This window comes from Phascolarctos cinereus, unplaced genomic scaffold, assembly GCF_003287225.1.
Source record: "Phascolarctos cinereus isolate Bilbo 61053 unplaced genomic scaffold, phaCin_HiC Scaffold_5;HRSCAF=322, whole genome shotgun sequence".
Classification (NCBI taxonomy): Eukaryota; Metazoa; Chordata; class Mammalia; order Diprotodontia; family Phascolarctidae; genus Phascolarctos; species Phascolarctos cinereus.
Genome location: NW_027555958.1, coordinates 413,409,130 through 413,424,642, shown reverse-complemented (window position 1 = coordinate 413,424,642; position 15,513 = coordinate 413,409,130). Strand labels below are relative to the sequence as shown.

The 15,513-nt window shown below is 40.0% G+C and overlaps 1 protein-coding gene and 1 long non-coding RNA gene across 7 annotated transcripts in view; one reads left to right on the top strand and one right to left on the bottom strand.

Annotated features, from left to right (window-relative positions):
* Positions 1 to 707, bottom strand: part of KIAA0040 (KIAA0040 ortholog) — a 36,727-nt gene extending 36,020 nt beyond the window's left edge. The window contains exons 1-2 of one of the 3 annotated variants that reach the window (XM_020970489.2): positions 552 to 707; positions 236 to 403 (exon numbers count right to left, since the gene is read on the bottom strand). The gene's annotated coding sequence lies outside the window, so the exon portion shown is untranslated. Of the gene's footprint in view, positions 1 to 235; positions 468 to 551 lie in introns of those variants that run through there. The other 2 variants (XM_020970490.2, XM_020970487.2) reach the window with 2 other exon arrangements.
* LOC110196972 (uncharacterized) overlaps positions 536 to 15,513 on the top strand; it is a 154,104-nt gene continuing 139,126 nt past the window's right edge. For all 4 annotated transcript variants that reach the window (XR_002321369.2, XR_002321366.2, XR_013487359.1 and 1 more), the window contains exons 1-2: positions 536 to 595; positions 3,614 to 3,742. This is a non-coding gene — a long non-coding RNA (uncharacterized LOC110196972). The remainder of the gene's footprint in view (positions 596 to 3,613; positions 3,743 to 15,513) is intronic.

The following is a 15,513-nucleotide window of genomic DNA, read 5'->3' as shown; positions in this document are numbered from 1 at the left end:
GGGGAGAATAAAAGTGTGTGTGTGTGGGGGGGTCCGGGGAGTGGGGTGAGTGGGTGGGTAGGTGAGGAGAGGCAGGGAAATTTCAAAGTCATTATAACCCACTTGTTAGAGGACTCACCTTCATTCCTCAAAGGTATGAAATGTTTTGGAGACCCTTCTCGTCTCAGTGACCTCTTACAGTTTGGAAAGTTCACGAAAAATAATATAAGGTAACCACTAGCCCTTCAAAACTCACCTCCAAGTTCGCGAGACGGCTCTCTTAGGGTCCCTCAAGGATCTCAGAAGATCTCAAGCCCAGCTGCGTCACCACTGCTCAGAGTTTTGGAAGGAAGTTCAGGGTTTCTTTTCTTTTCTTTCTTGTTCTCTCTCTTTACCCCCTCCCAAGTGGAGATGTTTTAAGCATCTAAAGGAAATGGTGAGAAACTGTTCTTTCTGGTTTTAGACTGTCAGACAACTCATAATCCTTCCTCCCTCTGCCTCCTCCCCATCTCCTCCCCTTTGCCCCCGCCCCCTCCCCTTACGCTCCTCCCTCTTCGCTTTTCGTTGTGTACCTGGGCAGTTCATTTCGGAGTCTGGGCTGCCTTGTTTGCACTCGGTAAGAAAAGCTCCCTCTGTTTTCCCTCCCCTCAAGCTGGCTCACGCCCTGCATTTTTGAGGTTTCACTCTAACTCAGCCCTGCCACTGATGTCAGAGACACGACTTCCTGAATTGGTCTCTCTCTCTCTCTCTCTCTCTCTCTCTCTCTCTCTCTCTCTCTCTCTCTCTCTCTCTCTCTCTCTCTCTCTCTCTCTCTCCTTCCCCCCTTCTCTTTCTGTCTATCTGTCTCTGTCCTCTGTCTCTCTTTTTCTGGTGCTGATCCAGCCTTAACCTTCTCGTGCTGTAGGGAACAAGCAAAGCTAACTGAGCCTTCCCCCCCCCCCCCCACTCAGAGTCATCCCCTCACTCCCTTTCTCGTAGGTACATGGCCTCATGTATAACGTTCTCTCAAGACCCAGCTTCATCTCCAGGAGAGTGCCAACAGTTTCTTTCGCGCGTTTAGTTCCCAGGGACAAAACATTCACTCTGGGGAAACCCAACTTCACTGAAAATAGCCTTGTTCTGCTTAATAGAGCAAACTTCCTGAACTAGAGAGGGGAGGTGGGACTGGGGGAGGGGCGGGGCAGGGCAGGGCGGGGCGCGGGGGTGGGGTCGGGCAAGGGCTTTCAAATGCCTTATCAGGACAAACACAAACCCCAGGCTGATACTGTAAGCCTGACTTGGCGAGCCCTGTCCAATCCTCAATAAATATTTTTGATTAAGATCGTTGAGTATCTAAGCTTAATTAATTATTGACAACTTCATCCAGTGATGAATTTTCAGCAGCAAAGATTGAAGAGAACATCTTAAAACAAAACAAAACAAAACAAAACATCAAAACCAAAGCTGAACAAAACTAGACTCAGTAAAATAGGAGTTATAAATTTTACTGACTTGTCACCCCTCTCTACTGTCTATCTACTTTTCATTATTTCCTCAAGAGTTTCTAAATGTGTAGAATCCCAGAGATAAATCTTGGTCTAAATGACTGGGACTTTGTAGACTAAAGGACCAAATAAAGTATCAGATTTCAGTGTCCTGGAACAGTCACCTCTGAGAAAGCCAAGGAAGCGAGCTGTTCTAAAGGGGGTGTGGCGGGTGAGAGAGTATAACAATTGACCTTTCTATAACTTTTATGGTTACCAAGCACTTTATATACATTATCTCATTTTATCCTCAAAACAACCCTATGAAGTCAGGACTACTATAATAGTTTTTTTTTTCCTTTTGGTCTTTGGTGTATGTAATATTTCTATATTGGGATATTCCCAGTGAGGAAACATCTAACATCAATGCAGAATATCACCTGCTGTTCAATTTAGTTTCATTTGGGCACCATTAACTGCCTTCTACTCTTGGCTGCTTGCTCTTTTCTGGGTTTTTGGGACACAGTTTTTTTTTTTTCTGGTTTTCCTCCTTCCTACAGGACCACTCCTTTTCAGTCACTCTTGCTGAATCTTTATCCAGGTCACAATCACCTAATTGTGGGTGGCCCTCATGGCTCTGACTTTGTCCCTCTTCTCTTTTCTTTCTATTCTCTTTCACTTGCTGATCTCATCAGCTCCCATGGGCTCTATTCCCATCACTATACAGATATCGCCAACTGCCTATTAGATGTTCCAAAGTAGATGTCCCAGAGGCATCTCAAACTCAGCTTGTCCAAGAACCACAACCCACCCACTTTGGAGCTTCTCTATCATATCAAAGACCCCACCATCCTCCCAGTCACAACTACTCACTTTCACCCCACATATCCAAACACAGTGAAATCTGGTCATGCTTATCTCCACAACATCTTCCTCTCCCAATTCTTCTCCACACATCCAGCTACCATCTTTGTTCAGTCATTCATCACCTCTTACCTGGACTTTTGCAAGTTTTCCATTTATCCTCTCTACATTTAGCCTCTCCCTACTCTTATCCAACCTTCACACAGCTGCCAAAGTCATTTGGAGACCATTTTCATACTTGGGGGACTTGGGGACAGCATTATAGGGGAGATATCATATGATTTAAAGGAAGGGAAGGCTTCAACAGATGGTCATGAGGGTGGGCTGGCCATTCAAGGCATGGGAGTTAGTGTGAGCAAAGGCCTATGGATGGGGGAAAAAAAAGGATCAGAAAAGAGAATGGAGAATTATTATCAGATTGAAGCCTAATAGATTTACTGCTTAAAGGATTAAACTCCTATTACATGTAAGACTCAGTGGATGCAAAGATTAAAACAAAAAACACTATTTTTGTCCTAATCTACTAGTGGTGATAAGATGTGAATAGATGAGTATGATACAACATGTAATGTGATTAAAGCAAATCGAGGTATTGGCAAAATCCAATTAGAAATTTGAGCAGAGATGCCCAGATCATTAAGTATATGTGAGCTATTATAGATTATTATTAGAGAAATTAATTGTTTATGAATAAACAAATGACATCTCTTCACCTTCCCCAGAGGAAAACAAAAGACCCAGATTTCAAGAATTCAGAAGATCTAGAGGTTTGGTAGTCAGGAAGACAGTTTGGAAAAGAGAAAAAAAAGATTTTTTTTGCTAGATTAGAAAAAGATAACCAAAATAATAATAGAATTTACATACAATAGAATTTAAGGTTTGCAAATAACTTTATAGGTATAATACTATACATGTGTATGTATGTACACACATGTATACATATGTGTACACACATACATATATGACCTCTATATACACACACGCATATATACATATATATGCAATCTATTACTGCCCCACCTAGTTTCCTTAGAAGAAACGCTGTCTTCAGGGAGCAGGGTGAGGTGGATTATTCAGTAAAAGCTGGAGTCCAGAAGAGGATGACTTGTGGTTGTTGAATTGCGTCTGACTCTTCATGACCCCATTTGGCGTTATCTTGGCTTATCCTGGAGTGGTTTGCCATTTCCTTCTCTGGCTCATTTTACAGATGAGGAAACTGAGGCAAACAGGGTGAAGTGACCTGCCTAAGGTCACACAGCTAGTAAGTGTCTAAGGCTAAATTTGAACTCAGTCCTTCTCAACTCCAGGCCCACTCTTTATCCACTGTGCCACCTAGCTGCCCAAGGAAGATAGCTAAGAGGACAGAAGTCGCTAGGAGAAGGAGAAGCTGAGAATGGAAGAAGAATTTGACCTGGAAGGAGAATACTGACTTTTGGGTAAGCAAACAAAAGAGACTTTGTACCAGGATGTTTGGACTTGGGTGTCTAGAAGTGGGTGTCTAAGATCAAAGGATCTTAGCTCTAGCTCTTGGAATGGCTAAAGCTGAACTCTGTAACAGTGCTCAACAACTGGAATTGCTGCTCTGTACATGGTTTGTTCCCTTTTGCTTATAGTCAAATTTTTTTTTTACTGTAGACAATAATAATAATAGTAGCAAACATTTTTTGTAACACCTACTATGGTGCTGGGCACTGAGCTAAGTGTTTTACAAACATTACCTCATCAACCCTGTGAAGCAGGTGCTATTATTATCCCATTTTTTTTAACAGTTGTGGAAACTAAGGCAAACAGGGAGTTTAAGTGACTTGCCCAGTCACATAGTTAGTAAGTATCTGAGGCTAGATTTGAACTGAAGTCTTCTTACCTCCGGGGCCAGCACTCTATCCACTGTGACACCTAGCTTCTCAAGAACAGTGGCTTTGGGGAGGGTCCCTGCCATAACTATTTATAAATTAAGTAAACCAACATTTAGTAAGTACCTACTACTACCAGGCACTATGCTAAGTGCTGGTCTTTGAATAGTAATCTAAGGAATTACAATCTGATAATAACTGTTCTCATCTACTAAAAGCTGTTGTTTTCGTAGTTTTGTAGTCTAATCAAGAAATAAATAACTGTTCCATGGAAGGAATACCACTTGAGCCATGGCCTAGTTACGGTGGTGGGTTTTTTTGGGGGAGGGGTTTACTTATACTTACTTTGGAGTCTGACGGGCATTTACTGGTAGAATAGAAAATATTTCCCTCAATGTGATTAATAGCATGACGGAGTCTTACATGTCAGGGAGGGTTTAGCTTTGTTTTCGCCCAGCAGCCAGGGCCTGAGCTAGACTATGGGAATTCCAGAAATCTCTGGAGGCAACCTGATTTAGCAGAACTAGTACTGGACTTGATGTCAGAGGGCCTAGATTTGAGTATTGGTGTTTGCCCATTGATAATTGTGTGATCAAGAGCAAGTCATTTAGCCTCTCTGAGATTCAGTTTGCTCATTTGTAAAATACAAATAATAATACACTTCTATCATAGGGATGTTGTGGGAAATAGCTTTTTAAAATAATGATAACTATTATTATGTTACATTGTGAACTTGCATACCTATGTTGGACTGCAATGACGCTATATGAAAAGATGCCAACACCTAGAGACAAGATGTACAGTGCCAAGCTAAGAGATAGTGTCCGGGAGATAGTTTCATTGCTTAACTTTAGAGAGAGAAAAAAATATTTCACAACAACTTTTGTGGTGGAGTCACCAATTACTTCTTTGTACCTAAGATGAAATCTCCATCTCCATAGGATGCTGAAGTCTTGGGAAGGAAAAAAAAGTAAGAGAGAAGATTCCATGCGTGGGTCTTCTGCTGTGAACAGAGGTGAATAAGGATCTAGGGTGGAAGTCTCTGAGAAGTGGGACATGACTCAATGGAAAAAAATCTTGCTAACAGTTGGAATGATCCAAAAATGTAATGGCTTGCCTTGGGAGGTCATGGGCTTCTTCCCACTTGAGGTCTTCAAGCAGAGGCTAGATGACCATTATTGGGGAAATCAGATGAAATGATATTAGTAAAGTGCTCTGTAAACTTGAAAGCACAAGACAAATGTCAGCTATTAATATTGTATGTTATAGAGGAAATTCCTTTTTTTTCTTTTTAAATAGTATTTTATTTTTCCTGATTATGTGTAAGGATGATTTTTTACATTCTTTTTTTTTAATTTTGAGTTCCAAATTTTCCCCCTCCTTCCCTCACCTGCCACTTCCCTAAGATGGTAAACAATTTGACATAGGTTATATATGTTCAATCATGTAAAACATATTTCTATATTAGTCATGTTGTGAAAGAAGAAACAGGCCAAAAAAACCCATGAAAAAAATAAAGTGAAAATAGTGTGCTTCAATCTGCTTTCAGACGCCATCAATTCATTCTCTGAATGTGGATAGCATTTTCCATGATTCTTTTAGGATTGTCTTGGATCATCGTATTGTTGAGAAGAGCTAAATCCTTTATAGTTGATCATAATGCAACGTTGCTGATACTATGTACAATGTTCTCACAGTTCTGCTCACTTCATTTTGCCTCAGTTCATGGAAGTTTTTCCAGGTTTTTCTGAAATCCACCTCTTGTCATTTCATATAGCACAATAGTATTCCACTACATTCATATGCCACAACTTGTTCAGCCATTCCCCAATTTATGGGCATCTCCTCAATTTCCAATTCTTTGTCACCACAAAAAGAGCTGCTGTAAATATTTTTGTACTACATGTAGGCTCTTTCCCTCTTTTGATGATCTCTTTGGGATATAGACCTAGTAGTGGTATTACTGGATTAAAGGCTATGCACAGTTGGACAGTCCTTTGGGCATAGTTCCAAATGGCTCTCCAGAATGGGTGGATCAGTTTACAACTCCACCAACAGTGTATTAGTGTCCTAATTTTTCCACATCTTCTCCAACATTTATTCATTTTCCTTTTTTGTCACATTAGCCAATCTGATAGGTGTGAGATAATACCTCAGAGTTGTAATTTGCATTTCTATAGAGGGAATTTCTAAATGGATGTGATTTTACTAGAAGGCTTCAGGAGGCCTCAGACACTTATTAGCTGCATTGCCCTGGGCAAGTCATTGAACCTCTATCTGCCTTGGTTTCCTCAACTGCAATAATGGAGACAATGGCACTTTTCTTGTAGGGCTGTTGTGAGGATCAAATAAGATAATATTTGCAAAGCACTTAATACAGTGCCTGGCACATTTTACACGCTATATAACGGTTTATTCCCTTCCCTTTCCTCTCTTCCTCTTCCTGTTAAATGACGACAACAACAACAACAAAAATAAATGGCAACAAAAATTCTGCTCTCTTTGCCACATATAATTGGGTACTTTTGAGTAATTGTTGCATTTGAGACATTTGTTATTTGGGTTATTTATTTATTGTAGAGTACTATATCAACAGTGAAGTGGGCTATTTGCCAAAACATGTAGAAAGCTTTCAATAAACTAAACATTTTGGTGTTACGATAATGTTCTGTACAATAGGATTCTATTTGTGGTGGCAATTAAATAAAAAACCCAACTACAAATAAACCAGTTCATATAATTAAGGTGGTTCCATTATTCTCATCAATAAAATTTCAGAAATTGGCACAAATGGCCAGAAATTGGCCAAGATAGAGAAAGTAATCATGGATAGGGATGATGGAGAGAAGCTGAAACCTGGGTTCTAGTCCCAGCTGTGCTGTGTGACTTTAACCCAGTCCCTGCAACTATTTTTGTCCAAGATTTTGCATCTGTAAATTGGGTGGAGAAGGATCATTTCTATGGTTTTCTTCAGCTTGAAATTTTTTGAAGTCTATGAATCTAATATCCCTTCCCACTGTAGAAGTCCATGACATTATTATTCTAGCGATTGTGTCTAATACATTACCAATACCTAGAGCTGTGCTACGTACCAAATGGGTGCATTTGAGGTTTCCTTTTAGCATTGAAAACAAAACAGAGAATATTATTCTACCTGGATGTCGAATCTATACCTGGAGTGCTGTGTCTAGTTTCTGCTGCTTTATCTCAGGAAGGGTAGAATGAATATTTCATTTAGAGAAAATCTGAAAAGGGGAAATTCAAATGATAAGAATTAATAAACTAATAAATAAAAAGTCCCGAAAGGCTAATGGAAAATGGACTTGATAAAAATCTATAAAACTGAGAGGAATATTTTGCATATGCTTATTTATGTATCTATCTCTCCTGATTTATGTATGCTGTCTCTCCTAATGGAATGTAAACTCCTTGAGGGTAAGGATGGTTTCATTTCTGTCATTGTATACCCAGGGTTTAACACAATGTCTTGCACATAGTAGGCTCTTAATACATGCCTGTTGAATGACTTCTCTCTGTTGATTTTTTAAAATTTATTCTGTACATAGCTTGTACGTACATAGTTGTTTACATGATGTCTCCCCTATTAGATTGTGAACTCCTACAGGGAGGGATTGTCTTTTGCTTCTTTTTGTATCCCCAGTGCTTAGCACAGTACGCAGCATATAGTAGGCACTTATTACTACTACTAGCTAACATTTATATAGCATCTACTATGTGCTGTGCACTGTGCTAAGCACTTTACAATTATTATCCCATATGATCCTCACAACAATCCTGGGAGGTAGGTGCTATCATTATCCCCATTTTGCAGATGAGGAACTGGAGACAAACACAAGTTAAATGACTTGCCCAGGGTCACATAACTAGGAAGTATCTGAGGCTGAATTTGAACTCAAGTCTTCCTGACCCTATGCCTGGTGCTATATTCACCATGCCACCTAGCTGCCCTGTATAAATACTTATTAACTGACTGTATTATGACTTATTGACTGTATTATATATAATAACTTATTAACTGTATTTTCACTATATATTATTGACTGACTTACTGACTGATGGAGAGTAATGAGGTGAAGGCATAAATAAAGCATGTGAAGGTGGGAAAAAAAAAGATGAGGTTAGGCTGAAGATGTGGCTGAGGAGAAGTCATGTACATGCTCTACTGAAGGCTGGGTAGGATGGAGTCCTGGAGAGCACAAAGGTGGGTAAGATGAAGATGAGGGTAAGATAAAGGCAGTGACAAGGTGTGTGTATGGTTCAAGTGACTAGATTAAGTGAATATGTGGATAAGATCAATATGGTTCTGTTCACCAAATACTAAAATAGGAGCGAAGGGGTGGCTTTTGAAATTCAAGTAAATAAGTTTAGGGGAAGTAGGAAACAAATGCTGCTTTGCCTAATGGGTGATAAACTTAAAGGGGCTGATTCCCTCAAGTGGTGGAATTGGTAGGAAATAGAAATAGATTTAACATGTGTTTGGACAGTTTTATAAATGGCACACCTGTAAATGATCGTGAAGAGAAGTCGGATGCTACTTAATCTTTAAGGCTGACGCTAGGGAAAACAACCACGTCCTCCCTTGGCTCTCTCGGCAGCAGAACACTGGGCTGAACTGACCGTAGGCTGACCTAGAGTCAACCTTAGGTGCTGCAGGAAGAGAGAGACAGATGGCCCAATTGAAAAAAAGAAGGAAAAGAACAGAATCTGTAAACTAGAGGCTAGTGAGCTTGACAGTGAGTCCTGAGGGACAATGTAGGAATGGATTATTGAAGAGATGGTATATGAACATGTGGCCAGGGAAGTGGGGATTACAAAGAGTAAGCATGTAGTGTATCTCTTGAACTCCAGAGTTCTGAGCTGTAGTAGGGCTGAAGCTGATTGGGTATCTGGGCTAAGTCAGGTATCAATATGGTGACTCTTGTAAGGATAAAGGGCCACCAGGCTACCTACAGAGGAGTGAATCACTCCACATCAGGGATGGAGCAGGTCAAAGTCTTCCATGCTTATCTGTAGTGGGATTGGACCAATGAATGGCCATTTCTCTTCCATCTTGTGAAAGAGAGGGAGAACCAATCTCAAAAACAAAATAAAACAAAACAAACAAACAACTCTCCCCCCTAAAAAACAGAATAAACCAAAACAACAACAAAGATCCAGCATTAGTTTGTCAAAGAAGGCTACTAACTGGTAGATCAGGAGGATGCTCTAGATATTATTTATTTTTTACTTTTTGGACTACATTTGCATGTAATTTGTTTGATAAAATCACACAGCTAATATGATACATTATGGTACAGTCAAAAGAACACTGGATTTGAATTCAATTCAGACTGTCACTTACTATCAATGTGACCTTGGGTAAGTCACTCCCTTTTTTTAAATTTATGGAATAAAACATGTAGTTTAACTAGGTTTTAGCAAAACATTTAATAAAAAATCTTAAACTATTTTTGTGGAAAAAGAATCAAAGGAGTGGAATAGGTATTAGATGGATTTAGTGAGATGGATTCAAAATTGGTTGAATTTGGAGACAAAGAATTATTGTTAACACTTCCATGTCAACTTGGCAGGAGTTGTCCCATGAAGTGCCCCAGGGTTATGTGCTTGGTTCTTGAATTTTAACATTTTTATCAATGTCTTGGATAAAGGCTCAGATGACATGCTCATCAAATTTACAGATGATACAAATCTGGGAGGAATAGCTAACACACTGGATGACACTGGTGTGTCAGGATTCAGAAAGACCTTGACAGGGCAGAGCATTAAGTCAAATCAAATAAGAAGAAATTCAATAAGGAAAACTTTAAAGTCTGTGACTAGTATTTAAAAAAAATGCAGGTGCAAATTTGTACCTATACACAAATACAGAATGGAGGAGGCAGGAAGTTTTGTCTGATGAAGATCTTGGGGTTTTAGTGGATGGTGAGCTCAATACAAATCATTGATGGGATGTGGTCATCAAAAGAGCTTGTGGGCCTTGGGCCGCATTGAGAAGCATGATTTCCTGAAATGCAGTGTTCTGCTGTGGCCAAACTGTATCTGAATAAGGAAGCTGATAAACTGAAAGATGCAGGAAGATGGAAAATGGTGAAGGGTCTTGAGTTCCTTTCATTTGAGTATCAGTTGAAGAAATTGGGAGAGTTTTGTCTGGAGAAGACTCACAGGGGAATATGAGAGCTGTTTTCAAGTACCTGAAGATCTGTCCTGTAGGAAGAGGGATTAGATTTATTCTATTTGGCCCCAGAGAAAAACTAAGCCATGAGTGGAAATTGAAGAGAGGGCTATTTGATCTTAATGTCAAGAAAAGAAACAACTCCCTAACAATTAGGGCTATCTAAAAACACAATGGGCTGCGTTGGGAGGTGTGGGTTCTCCCTCACTGGAGGCTTTCTGGTAGAGGCTAGACTACCACTCATTGGGTACGCTATGCAGCTACCCCTTCAACATTGTGCCTTTTCCCATCACAGTTTCCATATATGGCGGGTTGGCATAAGAAATTAAAGGGGAATTTTTGGGGAAGTTTGTGGAAGCTACAGACAACAGGTAAAGGCCAACAGATGACACAGAAAAAGTTTAGAAACTCGGAAATGCGTAAAATATATGTATAATATTTCTATTTAAGATTGACCTACGTATAGCCTATGACCAAATACTTAACCCAAATTCTAAAAATAAGATACTGTAAACACCCTATAAAAGAAAAAGAAAAAATTCAAACTTCTTGGTATGAAGGGAGGGCCAAAAATTTTATGTGGATTTTCCAGATTGTGGGGATGTTGTGCCCCTAATTCCCATTATGTGGAAGAGATACCTGTAGTAGGAATTCTTTTCAGTTATGGGTTGGACTAGGCAGCTGCTGAGACTCCTTCCAGTTCAAATATTGTGATTCCATGACTCAGGCTTGTTAAGACTTAAACTTTGTTATCCTTAAGCAATGAGACCTCCAGGTTGATTATAGGTATTCCGAGAAGGCATTTCCTCTGTCCTGCCACCCCCACTCCTACCCCCCACAACACCCAACCGCTAGCTCCAATTTAAATTCATTGCTTTTCAATTTTGGCTTCCTACTTGTAAACAGATTGTGAGTGTCTCTGCCTCCACGCTAGTGATTATATTTATTCCCTTACTATTAGATTTCTGTTTAGACTTTCCTTTCTTAAACTATCCGTTCCTGCACAAATCACTCTAATTATGAAAACTCCCTTTACATGAAATAGAAGCAGCAATAATTTGCCCTTTTCAGAAACAATTTTAATGCAACTTTCAAAATGTCTTCATGGCAGTATCCATGATGCCAGGAAACTGTTACTTTTATGGCTGAAAGTCCAAAGTATGGAAGGGGTGACAGTGAGGTCTAGGAAATCCTTAGACTTCTGGTTAAATAATCAACAGGCTTCTTTTCCTTTCCTTCTGCCCTCATTGCAAATGTGTTACCCCCTGTCTTTAAAGCTTCTGTTAAGTTTTAGAGATACAATCATTAAACCCAAGAGCAGCTCAATATAAAAGCAAGTATAGCTTTGGGAACTAGGTTGGTAAGGGATAGATGGAGGTCTGGGTAGGTACTCTGTTTATGCCCTCTGGGAGAGAATTGTCTCAGTTTTCAGTCTCTGTGTTTGGCTACCATCCAGTTCCAAATTTTGCTCTTAAAGCTTTATTTTTTCCTCTGTTATATCAATAGCAATTATAAACTGGGCAACATTAATGTTCAGGGTACTTGGGGGTGCTTCCACTATTGACTTTGTTCTCCACGTAAAACAGTGTCTCTGGATACTATTTTTTTTTCTGGCATAGGTCTGTGGGTGGTAGGCAGTAGGTATCTCTGTGGCTCCAGTTGTTTGCTTGGATGGTGATGGGTTTATAGAAAAATCTGTTGTGTACCCTTCATCGTACAGTCGCACTGAATATGGAATGCATTTTTTGACATTTTGTCAGTGAAACTCCAGGGAAATGCCAGATCATCCCACTTAGCACATCCACCCTTGGCAAAAAACCTCTGTGAATAATGTAGGTGGTTCATGTCTCATGCCCTGAAGGCCCACAAACTAACTCTGAAATGTGCTTCCTCTACCAGTTCAATGAGTCAGAACACCAACCCTGCCACAATTTCCTAAGCCCCAGGTAAATAATACCTCTCTAGAGCAATAATAAAAGTGGGAAGAGTTGTGGGGGACATCCAGGAAGCTATGACAATAACTAACCTGGATCACCATATCATCGTAGGCTCCCTTTTCTTTCCTTTCTACAGTCTCGGTGATTTCATCTACTTTCATCAATTCAATTATAATCTCACTGTAGATAACTCCTAGATCAGTCTCTACAGTCCTAATTTGTCTTCTGAGTTCTAGTTCCTCACAATCGATTATCTGATGGATATCTTCACTTGCATATTTCATTGTAATCTCAAACAGAATTTGTCCAAAACAGACGTCATTAGCTTTCATCATTATCCCATCTGAGCTTCTAATTTCTTCATTTCATTTCTGTTGAGGGCACTGCCATCCTTCCTAGCTTCGCAACCCTGAAGTCCTCTTTGACTATTCACTTTCCATTACCCTCCATGTCTGATCACTATAATACACAACATCTCTTGAATCTATACCTTTCCATCTACCCACACAGACACTACTCTTATTCCAGCCCTTCTCACCTGCCACGTGACTTATCACAACAGTTTCCTAATGGCCTTCTTGTTTCAAGTGTCTCTTGTCTCTAGTCCATCTGTGAAATTCCTAAAGCGGAGATCTGACTGTGTCCCTCCATCGCTCAAGAAGGTTCAGTGACTTCCTATTGCCTCTAAGATAAAATACAAACTCCTTTGTTAGGCTTTTAAGGTACTTCACAGTCTATCTCCAGCCTATCTTTCCAGCTTTATTTCATGTGCTTCCTTTAACCTACACTATATATCCCAGCCAAATTGGCCTACTTCCTATTTTAAGAAGGACATTTAAAAACTAGAGGACGATCATAGGATTTCAGCTCTCGAGCTGGAAAGGACCTCAGTCTGACTCCCTCATTTTACAGATGAGAAAGCTGAGTTTAAGTGACTCGCAAACGCAATTAACCCCAGAGGGGATTTGGAGTGACAGCATTCTTTCTTCCGTACCAATGTGCCTCCGCACCAGAGGAGGGTAACAGTGAGGGTGGAGGCCTATGTTATATGAGGATTGGTTAGAGAAACTGGGGCTGTGTAACCTGAAAAAGGGAAGACTTAGTATTTGAAGGGCTCTCAAGTGGAAGAAGGATCAAACTTTTGGTTTGTCCCAGAGAGCAGAAGTAGGAGCAATATTTGGAAATGGAGAGACAGCTTTAGATTTATTTTAAGAAAAAAAACCTTTTCTATTAGAATTATTAAGAAATGAAATGGACTGCCTCAGGAGGAGTCAGTCAACAAACATTTATTATATAAACAAACATTATATAAATAGACACTATATAAACAAACAGACTTAATAGTGTCTGTTATGTGCTGGGCACTGTGCTAAGTGCTGGGGATACAGAGAAAGGCAAAAATAGTCCCTACTCTCAAGAAGCCTACAGTCTAATGAAGGAGACATTTTTGCAAACAATTGTGTACAAACAAGATACATACAGGATAAAGTGGAGATAATCAATAGAAGAAAGGGACTAAGAGTGAGGAGAGCTGGGAAAATGTGCTTGCAGAAAGCAGTGTTTTAGCTGAGACTTGAAGTAAGTCAGGGAAGCCAGAAGGTAGAGACAAGGAGAGAAAGAGGGCTAGACCTGGGAGATAGCTAGTGAAAACATTTGGAGTTGAGAGATGGAATGTCCTTTTTGAGGAATAGCAAGGAAGCTGCATTGAAAAATATGTGGAAGAGATGAGAGTAGTGTAGGGCATAAGAAGACTGGAAAGGGGCCAAGTTATGATGGGTTTTAAATTCCAAAAAAAGGATTTTATATTTGGTATTGATGGCAACAGGGAGCCATTAGAGTTTATTGAAAAGGATAGTGAACATAATCAGACCTGCCCTTGAGGAAGATCACTTTGGAAGCTGAGTGGATGAGGTAGTGGGTTCCTTCTCACCGGAGATCTTCAAGCAAACGCTGGGTGATTCCTTGATGGGTGAGTTGTATGAGGGATTATTCTTCAGCTCTGGATTTGTCTAGATGGGGTAGACAATCTGTGGCTTTGAGGCCACATGTGGCCTTCTAGGTCCTTGAGTGTGGCCTTTTGACTGAGTCCAAATTTTACAGAACAAATCTTTTTATTAAGGGGATTTGTTCTATGAAGTTTGGGTTCAGTCAAATGGCTGCTCTTGAAGACCTAAAGGGCCACATATGGCCTCCAGACTGCAGGTTCCTCACCACTGGTCTAGATGGCCTCCAAGGCCCCTTCCATCTTTGAGATTCTGTGATATTGTAATCCACGTGTAGGTGATAAGCAATGTATAGACTATGACATCAGTATTACTAATATAGAGAAGAAGATGGCAATGAACAATACTTTGAGAGGACTTGTTGAAAGACTTCACATAATGATTGAAAGAGAAGGATGAGTCAAAAGGGATTTTAAAGGAGTATGGCAGTACTCTTGATTGAAATAAGAAGTTTGGATGAGAACCTGCTTAGGAGGGGTCAGTAATGAGTTAGTTCTGAGAATGTTGGGTTTACAGTGAGGGCAAGATCAATGAATGTCCTACAGACAGCAGTTAGAGGTGTAGGACAGGAGTTCAGGTAGGAAAAAAAAATGGTCTGGAGATACAGATTTGGTAATCATCTGCGCTAAAGAGAGTTCATCCTCTCCTCCACGATACAAGTCAAAGGTGTATTTTCTAGCCTTTCTTCCTTAAGCCAACCTTAAGTGAAATGAAAGAACGTGGCCCCAAGGTCCAGCCATTCTAGATGCTAAACACTTTGAAGAGTTGAAGTAGAAGAAGAGGATGGTTCTTCCAATCCCTAATCCAAGGCCAGGACTTCATCTCACAGGGCACATTTTCAATCAGAGCTTGAAGGATTTCTTTTGATGACGTCTGTTATTGTCACAACATGTAGCATGTAATTGCATAGTCAAGGGTATATTTGCTAACAAAGGAAAAATGTGCTTTGTTGTCTACATGAATTCTTTCTCACAAATCCTGGATAATTTTCACAATTTCCTCATGATTTCAGCATAAGATTATTGAGTTATTTCTTATAATTCTGGATGATGCCCAAAAACTTATACAAGGAGCTTCCTGCTAGGGGGTAAGTCTCTCTGGTTATGAAATTCCACTGTTCGGTACTACGACTTACTATTTGAAGAAAACCCCTATTTGGAGACTGTAGGATAGATCCTGCATTACAAGTCTAGATTTAAAAAAGGAATTTGTATAGGCCTC